Source organism: Lolium perenne, chromosome 3 (genome assembly GCF_019359855.2).
Source record: "Lolium perenne isolate Kyuss_39 chromosome 3, Kyuss_2.0, whole genome shotgun sequence".
NCBI lineage: Eukaryota > Viridiplantae > Streptophyta > Magnoliopsida > Poales > Poaceae > Lolium > Lolium perenne.
In genome coordinates, this window is record NC_067246.2 from 269,430,514 (window position 1) to 269,449,276 (window position 18,763).

The window sequence follows — 18,763 nt, forward strand, 5'->3', positions numbered from 1 at the left end:
ATGTGATCTATTTGGTTATGTTGATCTATCTTGCACTCTAAGGTTATTTAAACATGAATATCGAATATTGTGAAGCTTGTTAACTCCGGCATTGAGGGTTCGTGTAATCCTACACAATTAGTGGTGTTCATCATCCAACAAGAGAGTGTAGAGTCTAGCATCTATTTATTTATTCTGTTATGTGATCAATGTTGAGAGTGTCCACTAGTGAAAGTATAATCCCTAGGCCTTGTTCCTAAATACTGAAATCACTGCTTGTTTACTGTTTTACTATGTTTCTACTGCCTGCAATATTACCACCATCAACTACACGCCAGCAAGCACTTTTCTGGCACCGTTGCTACTGCTCATACTTATTCATACCACCTGTATTTCACTATCTCTTCGCCGAACTAGTGCACCTATTAGGTGTGTTGGGGACACAAGAGACTTCTTGCTTTGTGGTTGCAGGGTTGCATGAGAGGGATATCTTTGACCTCTTCCTCCCTGAGTTTGATAAACCTTGGGTGATCCACTTAAGGGAAAACTTGCTGCTGTTCTACAAACCTCTGCTCTTGGAGGCCCAACACTGCCTACAGGAAAAGGAGGGGGCGTAGACATCACGCCCATTCGAAGCCTCACAACAGGTTGGCCAGCGTGAACTCCAGGTTCATCAGCGCCATGGCGATGCCCGGGCAGATACGCCTGCCGGCGCTGAACGGGAGCAGCTCGAAGTGTGCACCGTGCAGGTCCACCTCGCCGTAGCTCGCTCCAGCCTTGAACCTTTCCGGGTTGAACCCCTCCATGCCCTCGCCCTAGCTCGCGCGGATCCCTCCTGATGGCCCATACATTCACAACCACCCTCGTCCTCGCCGGCACGTCGTAGCCGCCGATCTTGACGTGCTGCAGCGTCTCCCGCGGCAGCAGCAGCGTCGCCGGCCGGTACAGCTGCGGCGTCTAGCTCAGCTTGGACATGTCTTCCGGCTGCACCCAGTTGTTGCCTCGCGCCGCCACCCTGATCTATCCTGATCGCCTCTTCAGCACCAGCGGGTTCCGGATCAGCTCCGACATCGCCCACAGGATCGTCACGAGATCGTGTTCACGCCTCCAACGAACGTGTTCTGCATTCAGTTAGAGATAGTTTGATGCGGAGAAAGAGCTCTGTGTTGGAAGTTGGAACTAATCTTGTTATTAGGGTTAAGTTTAGAGTTTGGTGATATTTTAGTTGTTCGTGTAATCGAGTCATCCGGCCGGAAGGTGCGGTAGTCTACACATACAAAGATGCGACCTGTGTAGATAAACTTAATGGTCTGGATTAGATAGAAACAAGTCCACGTAGCTAAGCTAGCTGAGAGGATATCCTCGTGTGTAGGCATAGGCCCGATTTGCTGCCCGATCTCGCCGAGACTTTCTAGCAACGGTGATTCATGAAGTAGTATTCAACGGCCACTAGCTAGTAGACAAGATGACTTTGGTTTTTTTTTTGCTCCAAAGAGCATTAGCATCGGATTTGGTACGAACCGATTCTAAAGTGATCATTAGCACCGGTTCGTGCGGTCTGAACGTTCAGGGGACCAGCCGCGGCATTAGCACTGGTTCGTGCGGGCGTCAGCCGCGAACCCTTACGAACCGGTGCTAAAGGTCTACTCTTGTTACGAACCGGTGCTAAAGGTTTTCTGCTTCCCACGCACCTCCACCCCCAGTGGATCGTCTTTTTTAACACTATAAAATAGATAAGAAAATGATAAAAAATTCAAACAATAAAATCTTTTGAGATTCATGTATGTTACCCAACCTACTATTAGGGAAAATTAACAATTTTGAATTTCGAATTTTTTTGCATAATTTTTTTAGAAAAAGGTAAAAATGGCATTAACTTTTGCCTACGGCGTCGGAAAAAACGTATAATATATCAAAATGGTCGTGGAAAAAATATACATCCGAATTCATCCGGGTTTACCCGGTTAGTCAATTTTTATTTTTGCGAAGAATAGCCTCTAATAGGAAGAAAGTAAGATTTGGGGAAGTTATTGTCCTCAAAACAGATTCTGTGTTGTCACCATAAAAATTCGTATGAACAGCCAGAGAGGAATTTGGAGCTTCCAATGTTTTTGCATATGCCCCAGGTTATTATCAAACTTTCGTTAGTTGACCACTTTTCGAGCTGAGCAACAGAAGATTTTTGACGAAATCGATTTTTACCTGATGTTCTGTTTTGATAGATTTCTGCCACTATTTGCATTTGCCTCTTAATCTTTTTCTTTTTGAGTTCTTTTGATCAAAGAGCTTTTATAAGTGTTGCTACAATATCTAATTCTTTGATATGTGTTTGATATATGTTAGAACTGAACCAAGTGGATTTTTTATTTTTATTGTACTAACGTTGCTAATCAGAATTGTGTGAAGTTTTGTATGAAGAAAATTTTCAAGTGTAGGGAGAGAAGAATGACGTGTTGAGATGAAGAATGGACAAAATCTCAAGCTTGAGAATTCACATGTCACCCCAAGAAATATCCAAGAGGTACAAGCGTCAAAGCTTGGGGATGTCCTCTTGATCAACAAAGCAACAAGTCATCTCTCTATGAACTATATTTTTATTGCTTCATACGCTATGTGTTGTTTTTGGAGCGTCTTTATTTTTGTTTTTAGTTTACTTTAGTTTTGTTTGCTGTAGCATATGGTTCGATCCCAGCATATTTGTTTTGGAGAGAGACACGCTCCGTTATTATTGCATAGAACGATTTAGTTTTCGCTGTTATTGTTCTGCGAGTGTTCTAGTTTTCTAGTACTGTGTTTTGCTCTTGGTTTTGGATTCTTATTTTGTTCAGAGCTCGTTAGTATTCTTTATTTGTGTTTGATTAGCTCTCTGGTCCATATTGTTTTTCATCTCTGAGAGTTATTTCAAATAATTTGATTGGTGGTGGATACGAGTAAAATGTTTCATGGCTATAGTGATGCAAAAGGAAGCTTGTCTAGATTGTGGCATAGACATTGGCATGTCATGTTGGATGTTATTCTTGCCATATCCTTAGTATTTATTGTTGTAGCATGACTTTTTCAAATATCTGAGAGTGCATAATGTGTCATTGAAAGAATCATGTGTTGTTTCCATCATAAAAAGCATAATATTGTGGTATTTGTAGGGATTCATAGCATAGAAAACAAAAAATTTCCTACCGCAAGAACGAAACACAAGCCAAGATCTAATCTAGAAGATGGTAGCAATGAGGGGATGACGAGACTAACCCTTGAAGATTTCCAAAGCCTACGAGATTAGATCTCGTTGTTACAGAAGATGATCACTTGCCGCTTTTAAAAGCGCGTAGAAGATCCTGACGGTGCCACAATCGGGCAGCACCTCCGTACTCGGTCACACGTACGATGTTGATGAAGACGACGTTCTCCTCCCCTTTCCAGCGGGCAGCGGAAGTAGTAGATCCTCCTCGGAATCCCGTTAGCACGACGGCGTGGTGGCGGTGGTGGTGGAGAACTCCGGCAGGGCTTCGCCTATGCGCTGCGGCAGTAGTATGTATAGGAGGGGCGCTATGGTTTGGGGAGAGGGAGGCTTGGGCGACGGCCACTAGGGGGGCGTCCAAGGTTGGAGGCTAGAGTGGCCGACCCCCTCCCCTTGCTCCTCATTATATAGGTGGAACCCCCAAGAGTTGTAGTCCAAGTCTTCGAATAAGATCCCAACACACAAACTTGGTAAGGTGGGAAACCTACCCAAGGTGGGACTCCTACTCAAGGTGGGAGTCCCACCCCTTCCTTGAGGGGGGTGGCCGGCCACCATGGGTGGAGTCCACCTGGGACTCCTCCCCCTTAGGGCTGGCCGGCCATGCTAGTGGAGTCCCTCCGGGACTCCACCTTCCATAGTGATTTCTTCCGGACTTTTCTAGAACCTTCTAGAACCTTCCATAAATGCACCGGATCATTTTCAAACTTATAAAATGACTATCTATATATGAATCTTATTCTTCGGACCATTCCGGAACTCCTCGTGATGTCCTGGATCCCATCCAAGACTCCGGACAAAACTTCGAACTCCATTCCATATTCCATATCTACTTAAACGACATCAAACCTTAAGTGTGTCACCCTACGGTTCGCGAACTATGCAGACATGATTGAGACTTCTCTCCGACCAATAACCAATAGCGGGATCTGGAGATCCATAATGGCTCCCACATATTCAACGATGACTTTATTGATCGATTGAACCATTTACATACGATACCGATTCCCTTTGTCACGCGATATTTTACTTGTCCGAGGTTTGATCATCGGTATCTCTATACCTCGTTCAACCTCGTCTCCTGACAAGTACTCTTTTCTCGTACCGCGGTATGTGGTATCTTATGAACCATTCATATGCTTGCAAGCTATTTAGACGACATTCCACCGAGAGGGCCCAGAGTATATCTATCCTTCATCGGGATGGACAAATCCCACTATTGATCCATATGCCTCAACTCATACTTTCCGAATACTTAATCCCACCTTTATAACCACCCATTTACGCAGTGGCGTTTGATGTAATAAAAGTACCCTTCCGGCATAAGTGATTTACATGATCTCATGGTCGAAGGACTAGGTAACTATGTATCGAAAGCTTATAGCAAATGAACTTAATGACGTGATCTTATGCTACGCTTAATTTGGGTGTGTCCATTACATCATTCATCAATGACATAACCTTGTTATTAATAACATCCAATGTTCATGATCACGAAACCATGATTATCTATTAATCAACAAGCTAGTTATACAGGAGGCTTACTAGGGACTCTGGTTGTTTACACAACACACATGTATCAATGTTTCGGTTAATACAATTATAGCATGGTATGTAAACATTTATCATAAACACAAAGATATATTATAATAACCATTTTATTATTGCCTCTTGGGCATATCTCCAACAGTATTCACCTTTGATGCTTCATTGGGTTGACTTGGCACATGCTTATACCATGTTACGACTATAACCAGTCAACTAAAGCCTCTATGATCATTTAGTTCTTGACTTGTAATATCACTTTATGCTTTGATTGATAATATTTTGTCGCTGTTGGCGGTTCTCAATGATACATATATACTTACAATGACACGAACTTATTTGGGACCTGATACGTCCAAGTCGTATCCACTTTCCCGAATACTTTTGCTATTGTTTTTCCTCTAATTTGTGTATTTTGGATACAACTAACACGGACTAACGCTGTTTTCAGCAGAATTGCCCTGGTGTCTTATTTTTGTGCAGAAAATCAACTTTCAGGAAAATCCCCGGAAATAATTGCAATGGGCCTATTTTCACAGAAGACTTACGGAGCCAGAAGATGAGACGGAGGGGGGCCACGAGGCGCCCACACCACCTGGCGGTGCAGTGGGCCCCTAGGCCGCGCCGCCCTATGGTGGCGTCGCCTCGGCCAGCCCCTGACGCTCCCCTCTGGACTACTTAAAGTCCTTGACCTAAAAACGCACGGGGGTTCGACCAATTTGCCAGAATACATCCAGAACTCCGCCGCCATCACGAAACTCCATCTCGGGATCAGAAACTCTGTTATGGCACCCTGCCGAGACGGGGAATTAGAGGAGATCATCGCCATCATCACCACCGACGCCTCTCCATCGACCATCCATGTTTCCCCCATCCATGTGTGAGTAAATCCCCGCTGTAGGCTGTAGTTGGATGGTAGAGATTGGATGAGATTGTTCATGTAATAGCATAACATTGTTAGGGCATACTACCTAGTATTTGTTGTTGGTACTTTTATGATATTGTTGCAACTTCTTATGCTTAATGCTTGTCACTAGGGCCCGAGTGCCATGATTTCAGATCTGAACATGTTATTGATTCATGATGATATTCATTGTTTTATGATCTTACCTGCAAGTTGTATACACATATTGCTGTCCGAAACCCGAGGCCCCAAAGTGACAGAAATTGGGACAACCGGAGGGGAAGGCTGTGATATGAGGATCACATGTGTTCACGGAGTGTTAATGCTTTGCTCCGGTACTCTATTAAAAGGAGTACCTTAATTACCATTAGTTTCCCTATAGGCCCGGCTGCCACCGGCTGGTAGGATAAAAGATGTTGTGAAAGTTTCTCATTACGAGCACGTACGACTATATACGGAACACATGCCTATGGTTATTTAGTACTTGGATACTGTTTTAATATTATCTCCAAATGCCTTGCCTTGATTGTTACATGAGTTCTCTTATCCATGCAGCGCCCGTTCATCCATCCATGTGCCTACAATATTTTAATCCTGTTGTTAACTATAATCACTACTATTGTCTTTATTACACTGCTGCTTATATTTCACTACTGCTACTACTATAAAACTGTTGCTACTGATAAACTCTTGCGAGCAAGTCTGTTTCCAGGTGCAGCTGAATTGACAACTCCGCTGTTAAGGCTTACAAATATTCTTTGGCTCCCCTTGTGTTGAATCAATAAATTGGGTTTTACTTCCCTCGAAGACTATTGCGATCCCCTATACTTGTGGGTCATCAGGATCTAACTTGAGTAGCATGAGGTTTAGGTACTCGTATTCAAGGGGCACGAGATTTTCAACTTGTGATTTGTCAAGCATATAGCTCATATTTGCCATCACATTAACTTTAACCATAATAGATGCTTATGATAGGTGCAATAAGAGCTCAAAACTAACGAGTACCATACTTTTTTGGAAGGTTTATAAAACTTGTTAATCTTGATTACTCTGCAAAGGGTCTTTCTTTTACTTCTATGTTGAGTCCTCACTTTCTTCTTTATGCACCAATTAAGAGAGCATAGTTGTCATTCTTAGTGCAATGTGCATAGTCCCAAAATTATTATTGATTGATTCATGATTATACTATTGTTTGTTCTTAAATTACTTGTATCTAGTCACCCCTGGAACTTTAAAGGTGTCCTAGCATTTATGTTTTGCGACTCCATAAAGGACATGTTGAGTACCACTTTGCTATGTTTTCTCTATGCTCATAAACAATCAGTTGCTTTCAATGCATAATAATTCATGATCCTTTGTTTGAGTTACTTTTCATGTTATAACATAGTTGCTAAGTTCTATTGTTAGAGTTATATGTATCATGCCTATGTTTAGAGTACTTTGGTCCAGCTTACAATGCTTACAATAAATTGCTCAAGATTGTGTTGGCTTCATGTCACCTCAAAAATTATTTTGTTATCACTTACCTACTCGAGGACGAGCAGGAGTTAAGCTTGGGGATGCTTGATACGTCGCAAACGTATCTATAATTTTTGATGCTCCATGCTTGTTTTACACCAAATTATGTATGTTTTGCTCATAGTTCATTGCACTTTTATACATTTTTCGTCACTAACCTATTAACAAGATGCCACAGTGCCAGTTCCCTATTTTCTGCTGTTTTCTATTTCCAAAAAGTTGTACAGAAAATATTCTCGGAATTGGAAGAAACAAAAGCCGAAGTTAATATTTTACCATAACGAAGACGAAGTCCAGAGGGGGGTCAAAGAAGAGGTGCATGGCGGCCATACCACACCTAGGCGCGGCCTGGCCTGGGCCCGCGCCTAGGGGTGGTGTGGGCCCCCTGGCCTCCACCAACCTCGCCCTTCCGCCTATTTATTCACGATCTCGGAAAAACCCTGAACATCTGAACCTCCATCCACGAAAAGTTCCGTCGTGGCCGCCATTGCAGACCCTAACTCGGGAGGGTTCTGAAGCTCTTCCTGGCACCCTGCCGGAGGGGGAGATCATCGCTGTAGACATCTACATTGTCATTCCCGCATCCGAAGTGATGCATGAGTAGTTCATCCCTGGACAATGGGTCCGTAGCCGTAGCTAGATGGTTGTCTTCTCCAATTTGTGTCTCATGTTTAGATCTTGTGAGCTGACCTACATGATCAAAATCATCCTTATGTAATGCTACATGTTGTGTTTGCTGGGATCCGATGAATATTGAATACTAGCAAAATAATAAAACATTTGATCTTCAGTTTCAATGAAAATAAGATCTAAAAAATAAAATACAGAAAACAAGACATTTTAAGCCTAAGATCGAAATCGGCTATCCAATAGTTCCAACATACATGCCCCTTATTTTTTCGTCGAAGACTATGTAAGCAGAAAATCTCACTCCATATCCCACTAATATATATTATGTTAATTTTCTGTTAGCGATCCAAATTAATCATCATAGATTTAGGCTAAATTTTTCGCAGATTTTATAGGTTCTTTAAACTTGCGAATAACTAATTTGGATTAGAGGTAGTACTCCGTACTAAATTTGTCTATCTCTGAAACTTAAACATTCGATACACCATAATCTGGATAGAAATTAACAATACACATACAGAAAATAAAAATATTATAATCTATAGAACAATCGGGATAGCAAATTGATTTTTCGTTGTTCATTAATTCTGGGAAGGCACAATCATAGTCCATTCTAGCATGTGGCAGTGTGCAAGATTCTATTAAAAAAACACGAGGAACAACAAACAATCTTTCCATCTCTCAATTTCTCTTGCAGTCTCACTAAAGCAGATGCAGATATCGAACCAGCCTCAGTCAGATTCAGTAGAAGGAACAGTTGTGAGGCCCAGACGCCCGTCACTCCCATTTTAGATATTCCAACCGTGAACTTCCATGGCAAGGCTAGCTACAGAGCAAAATTCATTGTGACGAGTACTTTCTTCCCTCCACCGCTGGTACAAGAGAAGCGGAACCTGCTTGAACATTTTTTGTCGCGGGGTTAGGCGGGGAATCACTCGAGGATATTGGGGAAGGGAAGGGGCTCGCTTCCGCTGGAGAATGTCCTTGGGATCTCATCGCTGGTAGCAGGTTGCACCCACCTGGAGGCGCTGAACTCCGGCCTCCACCCATGACGCCCGACGGGAGGTTCAGAGCGGCGCAGCCGGTAGATTCAGAGTGAGGGATGCGATGGCATCGTCCAGGGGCTCCGCTCCGGAGAGTAGGGGAGGCCGCCCTGGATAGATGCGAGGCGTGCGGAGGAGCTCTCGGGCGCCATGGACGAGCTCCCCCTGAATCCAATGGGCGGCGTGGAAACCAGGGATATCGAGATCGAGCGTCACGAAGAGCGCCTGGCCGGCAGCGGGCGGCGCACGGATCTCGGTCCAGGCCTCTGTGGGCTGGTCGTACTTTTCGTGTGGAGAAGTCTGATGAAGTCTGACTTGCGGGGCTGATTACCTGATTTGTGAGGGGCTTCGAGGCAAAAGTGTTGACGACGTACGATGTACGGATCGCATCGCAATTTAATAGATCGATTGTATATTCTTGTCATATGTTATTTGTAATTATGCATGCTCTCAGTTGCTAGTAGTTGCTCTGGCCAAGTAGATGCTTGTGACTCCAAAAGGGGGTATTTATGCTCGATAGTCGGTTCATGCCTATAGCTTTCTGGAAGAGTGATGATAACTTCTAAGATTGTAGATGTGTTGTTGCTACTAGGGAAAAACAACAATAATTTATCCAAGGATAATTCTATTATTTGCTTTCCACACATTGATTAATGCGATAATCTGTTGCTTGCAACTTAATACTAGAAGGGATTCGGACGATAACCGAAAGGTGGATTATTAGTAATAGACATAGTTGGATTACAGTCTATGTATTATGTTGTAATGTCCAAACGAATCTCATATTAATCATATTGTCATGTATGGTTGGTATTTGATACGTCTCAAACGTATCTATAATTTCTTATGTTCCATGCTACTTTTATGATGATACTCACATGTTTTTACATACTTTATGTCATCATTATGCATTTTCCGGCAATAACCTATTGACGAGATGCCGAAGAGCCAGTTGTTGTTTTCTGCTGTTTTTGGTTTCAAAAATTCTACAAAGGAAATATTCTCGGAATTTGACGAAATCAACGCCCAGGGTCTTATTTTTCCACGGAGCTTCCAGAAGACCGAAGAGCATATGAAGTGGGGCCCCTGCGCCGCCCCCGACGCTGCCCTTCCGCCTATTTATTCCCTCCGTCGCGAAAACCCTATTACCGAGAGCCACGATACGGAAAACCTTCCAGAGACGCAGCCGCCGCCAATCCCATCTCGGGGGATTCAGGAGATCGCCTCCGGCACCCTGCCGGAGAGGGGAATCATCTCCCGGAGGACTCTTCATCACCGTGATCGCCTCCGGATTGATGTGTGAGTAGTTCATCCTTGGACTATGGGTCCATAGCAGTAGCTAGATGGTTGTCTTCTCCTAATTGTGCTATCATGTTAGATCTTGTGAGCTGCCTATCATGATCAAGATCATCTATTTGTAATGCTACATGTTGTGTTTGGTGGGATCCGATGAATATGGAATACTATGTCAAGTTGATTATCAATCTATCATATATGTGTTGTTTATGTTCTTGCATGCTCTCCGTTGCTAGTAGAGGCTCTGGCCAAGTTGATACTTGTAACTCCAAGAGGGAGTATTTATGCTCGATAGTGGGTTCATGCCTCCATTGAATCTGGGACAGTGACGGAAAGTTCTAAGGTTGTGGATGTGCTGTTGCCACTAGAGATAAAACATCAATGCTTTGTCTAAGGATATTTGTGTTGATTACATTACGCACCATACTTAATGCAATTGTCCGTTGTTTGCAACTTAATACTGGAAGGGGTGCGGATGCTAACCCGAAGGTGGACTTTTTAGGCATAGATGCATGCTTGATAGCGGTCTATGTACTTTATCGTAATGCCCTGATTAAATCTCATAGTAGTCATCGTGATATGTATGTGCATTGTTATGCCCTCTCTATTTGTCAATTGGCCAACTGTAATTTGTTCACCCAACATGCTATTTCTTATTGGAAAGACACCACTAGTGAACTGTGGACCCCGGTCCATTCTTTTACATCTGAATACAATGTACTGCAAACATTGTTCTTTACTGTTCTTCACAAATAAACATCAACTTCCACACTATACATTTAATCATTTGTTTACAGCAAGCCGGTGAGATTGACAACCTCACTGTTACGTTAGGGCAAAGTATTTTGATTGTGTTGTGCAGGTTCCACGTTGGCGCCGGAATCCCTGGTGTTGCGCCACACTACACTCCGTCACCAATGACCTTCACGTGTTCCTTGACTTCTACTGGTTCGATAAACCTTGGTTTTTTACTTGGGGTTCCCAACGGGCATGTGCTTTACGCGTCATCAAGCTAAATTTCTGGCGCCGTTGCCGGGGAGATCAAGACACACTGCAAGGGGAGTCTCCCACTTCCAATCTCTTTACTTTATTTTTGTCTTGGTTTACTTTATTTTATTTACTGCTTTGTTTGCTTTATATCAAAAATACAAAAAAATTAGTTACTTGCTTTACTTTATTTACTATCTTGTTTGCATTCTCTATATCAAAAACACAAAAATATTAGTTACTTGCATTTACTTTATTTAGTTTGCTTTATTTACTATTGCTAAAATGGGTACTCCTGAGAATACTAAGTTGTGTGACTTCACTAGCACAAATAATAATGATTTCATATGCACACCTATTGCTCCACCTGCTACTACAGCAGAATTTATGAAATTAAACCTGCTTTACTAAATCTTGTTATGAGAGAGCAATTTTCTGGTGTTAGTTCTGATGATGCTGCTGCCCATCTTAATTATTTTGTTGAACTTTGTGAAATGCAAAAGTATAAGGATGTAGATGGTGACATTATAAAATTTAAATTGTTTCCTTTCTCCTTAAGAGGAAGAGCTAAAGATTGGTTGCTATCTTTGCCTAAGAATAGTATTGATTCATGGACTAAATGTAAGGATGCTTTCATTGGTAGATATTATCCTCAGGCTAAAATTATATCTTTGAGAAGTAGCATAATGAATTTTAAGCAATTGGATAATGAGCATGTTGCCCAAACATGGGAAAGAATGATATCTTTGGTAAATAATTGCCCTACCCATGGACTGACTACTTGGATGATCATCCAAACCTTTTATGCAGGACTGAATTTTTCTTCACGGAACCTATTGGATTCACCCGCTGGAGGTACTTTTATGTCCATCACTCTAGGCGCCGCAACAAAGCTTCTTGATAATATGATGATCAATTACTCTGAATGGCACACTGAAAGAGCTCCACAAGGTAAGAAGGTAAATTCTGTTGAAGAAACCTCCTCCTTGAGTGATAAGATTGATGCTATTATGTCTATTCTTGTGAATGGTAGATCTAATGTTAATCCTAATAATGTTCCTTTAGCTTCATTGGTTGCTCAAGAAGAGCATGTTGATGTGAACTTCATTAAAAATAATAATTTCAGCAACAATGCTTATAGGAATAATTCTGGTAACAACTATAGGCCATGTCCTTCTAATAATGGTAATGGTTATGGTAATTCTGATGGTAATTCTTACAACAATAATAGGAGTGTACCCCCTGGTCTTGAAGCCATGCTTAAAGAATTTATTAGTACACAAACTGCTTTTAACAAATCTGTTGAAGAAAAGCTTGGTAAAATTTGTTATTCTTGCTTCTAAAGTTGATAGTCTTGCTGGTGATGTTGATCTTTTAAAATTGAAAGCTACGCCTAATGAAACTAAAGATATTAAGTCATTTGTTACAGCAAACGCTATCCAAGTTCGAATTAATGAGAATATTAGATTGATGGCTGAATTGCATGCTAGGTGGGAAAAAGAAGAAAAATTTGGTAAAGAAAATAGGGATTTCTAGTTTCGTGCCCCTGGTTCGTTAGTTGTACTCAGTTTTCCCCAGTCCCTTAGTTTTTCCTCAGTTTTCCCCTCCTCTAGTTTGAAATATGCACAAGTGCTGGAACGGCCGGTAGCCGTCAGGTCAGAGGCCTTGACCGTTAGTCTGACCGGGTGGGGCCGCACAGGGGCAGCTCCTCCCTGACCGTCTCGTGCTGACGGGTAGGGTCAGGAGACACGTCGGAGCAGCCATCCATCTATCGCTGACGTGTGGGCCGTTTTATTTCATGATTTTATACGCGGTGCTGCCAATGACAAATGGGGCCGCTCTATAGGGCTGCCGCAGCCAATGACCAGTGGGGTCGTCTATTTTTCAGGAAAAGACATATATTGCCGCTCTGTGGGGCTGCCGCAGCCAATGACCAGTGGGGTCGTCTATTTATTTAGAGAAACTCATATATTGCCGCTCTGTGGGGCCTCCGCAGCCAATGACCAGTGGGGTCGTCTATTTTTCAGGAAAAGACATATATTGCCGCTCTGTGGGGCTGCCGCAGCCAATGACCAGTGGGGTCGTCTATTTATTTAGAGAAAATCATATATTGCCGCTCTGTGGGGCCTCCGCAGCCAATGACCAGTGGGGTCGTCTATTTTTCAGTAAAAAACCCATGTTGTCGCTCTGTGTGGCTGCCGCAGCCAATGACCAGTGGGATCGTCTACTTATTTAGAGAGAAAAAATCATATATTGCCGCTCTGTGGGGCCTGCGCCGCCAATGACCAGTGGGTCGTCTATTTTTCAGGAAAACTCACATATTGCCGCTCTGATATATGTCTTTAGAGAATATCATAGAGAGAAGCAACAAGTTCGCTAATTAATTATTCTTAAGCTAGACGGGAGAACCGCTGGCAGCTCGTTCCCCACCGTCGGACGGAGCAGCCATCACCGGCGCCTCGTCGCGCCGCCGGCTCTGTCCCCCGGCGGCGTCGGACGAACTGCGGCGCTGCACGTCAACCACGGCTCCAGCACTTGTTTCGTCCGCACGCATTGTACCCACCGCAGGAAAGTCCGCCGCAAGCAGATCCGCCGCCCACGACGACCGGGATTTGTTCCGCGCACCAATTGGTATAGCTTGGTAAGACCTCCGCTTCTGCCTCCCCCGCCCCCTAATCGATTCGGTTCCCGTAATTTATTGGAGTTTGCAGGTACGAAATAGTCCTCAATGTCTGGTCGTAGCGGGTACACCGGCGAGGGTGGGGATTCGATCATGTCGTGGCCACGTTCTACTTCTCCTACCTCGTCGGAAGTGCAGGTATCTAGCTTCAGCTCTCTGTACTACCGTTGAATTTGAAGTTCCGCCATGGCCTGTTGGGGTGATTTCAGTTGTTCTTTTTTCCATTATTGTTCTGATTAGCTGTGCAAGCCGATGATCCATGGTACATTGCATACCAAGATGAATCAACCCAGTGGTGTAGCCAGAGGATGGATTTGGAGGAGAAGGTGGCCAATTTAGGTGATGAATTGGCCCATAAAAACCTGATGATATTCGAGCTGGAGCGTATTGTGGAGGAAGAAAAGAAGAATTCAGAGCTTATTCGCAAGGAGAAGTTGAGAGTTGAGACAGATCTTGCCGTATTTGATCAAGTGGTAGAAAATCTAGAACATGAACTTAAAGTGATGGGAGAGGAGAAAAGTAGATTCATCTGTGCAGTTTTATTAGGTGTCATCCCTGTCCTAGCAGTTATGTGGTTACGGTAGACGATTTAGTATAGAATTGTTATTCGGTAGATGGCTCTAACCACTTTGTATTTTGTTGTGGCTCTAAGCACTGTATTTTGGTGTACAATTTACTACTTGTGCTAAGTAATGCGCACGATAATTTTAGAATGCATGAACATTTTATAAAAGTGAAGGGATCCCAAAAGTGAAAGCATGTACCAGCCTCCGGATCAAATACATATCAATATCTTCCCAATCAAGTTGGGATAGAATTCAAATCATACATACGGATGTACATGGACACATCAAGAACGTGGAGAAGCTTTTTTTGAGACGGAGGTAGTAGTTCGAACAATTTTATCCCATTTGGAAATTGAAAAATACAAATTTATCATAATTTATCCCAATTTGCGGCGTCGAACACGGTCATCTGCGCCACCAAACGTTGAAGCGATGTTATCGGCGATGGCTTCAATGTTCGTGGCATCGATGACCCGATGTCGGAACCGCCGCTGTCTTGGTGTACTTCATCAGCGACGGATCTGCGGAGGGCTGGATCGGCGGCTTTGCAGCGCGGTTGTAGACGATGGCTTCAATCGTCTTGGCATCGATTCGCACTCTCGGCACCGGAAGTGAGACATCAACAGGCTCCGACATTGAAGGCTGGGTCTGCGCCGTCGAAGCGATGTTGTAGGCGATGGCTTCAATGTTCGTGGCATCGATGACCACTGTCGGCACGGCCGCCGTCTTGGTGTTCTTCATCATTCAACAGATCTAAGAATAGAATCCTCACCGGTTAGAGACAGAGAGAGACAGAGAGAGACATTTCAACTATTTCTGACGGTTAGATCCTCACCGGCACTCTTAGATCCACGGCGCACGCCACGGTTAGATCCAGCGCCGCCACACGCCGCCGCACGCACGGTTAGATCCGCGCCACCGCACGCCGCCGCACGCACGGTTAGATCCGCGCCGCCGCACGCCACCGCACGCACGGTTAGATCCGCGCCGCCGCACGCCGCCGCACGCACGGTTAGATCCGCGCCGCCGCACGCACGGTTAGATCCGCGCCGCCGCGACCGCCGTAGTAAGAGAGGAGGATGCGACTGGAATATGCGACTGCCAGGGTTGGTAGGTATGTGCTCTGCTCTTGTCTCCGTATGCGTCCATCGTGGTAGAGAGAGAGATATAGGCCGTCCGATCATAAATGATCGAACGGTGCAAGCGTTCGTTGAGCTTTCAACTAACCAAGATCAGTGTGACATACATCTCGACCAATCAGAGATCAGCCAGTGAGTACAAGTTAGGAAAACTGAGTAGAACTAAGAGGGGGAAAAGTGAGGAAATGTTTATCGGAAGGGCAAAACTGAGTATGACTGAGTAAAACAAGTGGGCCCGGAGGGGGAAAACTGAGTAACACTAAGTAAAACAGGGGCACCCAAATAATAAATGGACTAAGGGAAATTGAAGCTTTTGGCATAAAAATTGTAAAATTGTGTTATTTGAACAATATATTACATTTTGGCCGACTAGATATTGTTTGCAACTCAAAGATACACAAGTGTGACGAATTTGGACTCATTTGGACAAAGTTTGTAAGCATAGTGGGTATTTGGGAGGTGTATTGAGCAGAAAGCCCTGCATCTTCATATCTAGTAGCTCATGGACTAGGAAGTGGTTTTGAAGCTTTTGGCATAAAAACTTCATATCTCTATATTTCCTTTTCCATTATTATTTCTCTAGGTTGTAGGTAACATAACAAGGCTCCATGGGAAGGTTCCACCATGTTTTGAATTATTTTGAATTGAACCCTAAAACCCTAAAACCCTAAAACCCTAAAATGATAAATGTGGCTTAAATGTGGCATACAAATTGTTCATACAAATTCAAATTGTTCAACACAAAGGGATCCCCAATACAAAGGGAACCACAATACAAATTGTTCATACAAATTCAAATTGTTCAACACAAAGGCATCCCCAATACAAATTGTTCAACACAAAGGGATCCCCAATACAAAGGGAACCACAATACAAATTGTTCATACAAATTCAAATTAGTTGTTCAGAATAAAATCTTTCTCTTGCTCCTGGTGTGACTCGCCGGGGCCACCACCTTACTCCGGGTAACCCTACCAGGGATATTACCGGTGTCTACCTTCCTTTTGCCCTCTTTCTTGTTCTTCTTCTTCTGCAAAGCTTGTGCTTTTTCTTCTGCCATGTACTCTTCGAAGTTAGCTTCTATCATGGCCTTACTACTTTCGAGGCATTCTCGACTATACTGTTCCCTCTCCTCTAGACTCATCGGTTGAAGCCATTCTACATCCATCTGTTCCCTCTGCTCTCGATCCATCGGTTCAATCTCCTCATGTTCAATTGCTGCTTCAATCTCCTCTGCATTTGCTGCTTCAATCTCCTCATGTTGAACTGCTGCTTCAATCTCCTCTGCATTTGCTGCTTCAATCTCCTCATGTTGAACTGCTGCTTCAATCTCCTCTGCATTTGCTGCTTCAATCTCCTCATGTTGAACTACTGCTTCAATCTCCTCTGCATTTGCTGCTTCAATCACCTCATGTTGAACTGTTGCTTCAATCTCAAGTTGAATTGCTGCTTCATTCTCCTCTGCATTTTCTGCTCCCGCCTGATCTTCCATTCCAAAAGCTGGGTCAACTCCATTTTTACAAAGCCTAGCAATGTGTCCAGGGATTCCACAACGTTTGCACTTACGTTTTCGAATCGGTGCACCACTGATGTCTACGTTCCCCCTCCTTTCCTGTAGACAGTGTTGGGCCTCCAAGAGCAGAGGTTTGTAGAACAGCAGCAAGTTTCCCTTAAGTGGATACCCAAGGTTTATCGAACTCAGGGAGGAAGAGGTCAAAGATATCCCTCTCATGCAACCCTGCAACCACAAAGCAAGAAGTCTCTTGTGTCCCCAACACACCTAATAGGTGCACTAGTTCGGCGAAGAGATAGTAAAATACAGGTGGTATGAATATGTATGAGCAGTAGCAACGGTGCCAGAAAAGTGCTTGGCGCGTAGTTGATGGTGGTGGTATTGCAGCAGTAGTAACACAGTAAAACAGTAAACAAGTAGTAGTAACTCAGCAGTATTTAGGAACAAGGCCTAGGGATTACACTTTCACTAGTGGACACTCTCAACATTGATCACATAACAGAATAGATAAATGCATACTCTACACTTTCGTTGGATGATGAACACATTGCGTAGGATTACACGAACCCTCAATGCCGGAGTTAACAAGCTCCACAATAATGCTCATGTTTAAGTAACCTTAAGTGTAAGATAGATCAACAGACTAAACCGAGTACTAGCATAGCATGCACACTGTCACCTTCATGCATATGTAGGAGGAATAGATCACATCAATAATATCATAGCAATAGTTAACTCCATAATCTACAAGAGATCATGATCATAGCATAAACCAAGTACTAACACGGTGCACACACTGTCACCTTTACACACGTGCAGGAGGAATAGAACTACTTTAATAACACATCACTAGAGTAGCACATAGATAGTAGTGATACAAAACTCAGATGAATCTCAATCATGTAAAGCAGCTCATGAGATCATTGTATTGAAGTACATAGTAGAGAGATTAACCACGTAGCTACCGGTACAGCCCCGAGCCTCGATGGAGAACTACTCCCTCCTCATGGGAGCAGCAGCGGTGATGAAGATGGCGGTGGAGATGGCAGCGGTGTCGATGGGGAAGCCTTCCGGGGGCACTTCCCCGCTCCGGCAGGTGGTCTTGGGAACAGAGATCCTGTCCCCCAGATCTTGGCTTCGCGATGGCGGCGGCTCTGGAAGGTTTTCGTGGGTTTCGTCAATTGGTGTAGGGTTTTCTGATCCAGGGGCTTCTTATAGGCGAAGAGGCGGCGCAGGAAGGTCGAAGGGGGGCCCACACCCTAGGGGGGCGCGCCCCCCCCTAGGCCGCGCCGGGGTGTGGTGTGGTGGCCCTGCCTCCCTTCTCTGGCGGTTCTCGTGTGTTCTGGATGCTTCCGGGTAAAATAGGAACCTGGGCGTTGATTTCGTCCGATTCCGAGAATATTTCGTTACTAGGATTTCTGAAACCAAAAACAGCAGAAACAGAATCGGCACTTCGGCATCTTGTTAATAGGTTAGTTCCGAAAATGCACGAATATGACATAAAGTGTGCATAAAACATGTAGATAACATCAATAATGTGGCATGGAACATAAGAAATTATAGATACGTTGGAGACGTATCAGCATCCCCAAGCTTAGTTCTGCTCGTCCCGAGCAGGTAAAACGATAACACAGATAATTTCTGGAGTGACATGCCATCATAATCTTGATCATACTATTTGTAAAGCATATGTAGTGAATGCAGCGATCAAAACAATATATATGACATGAG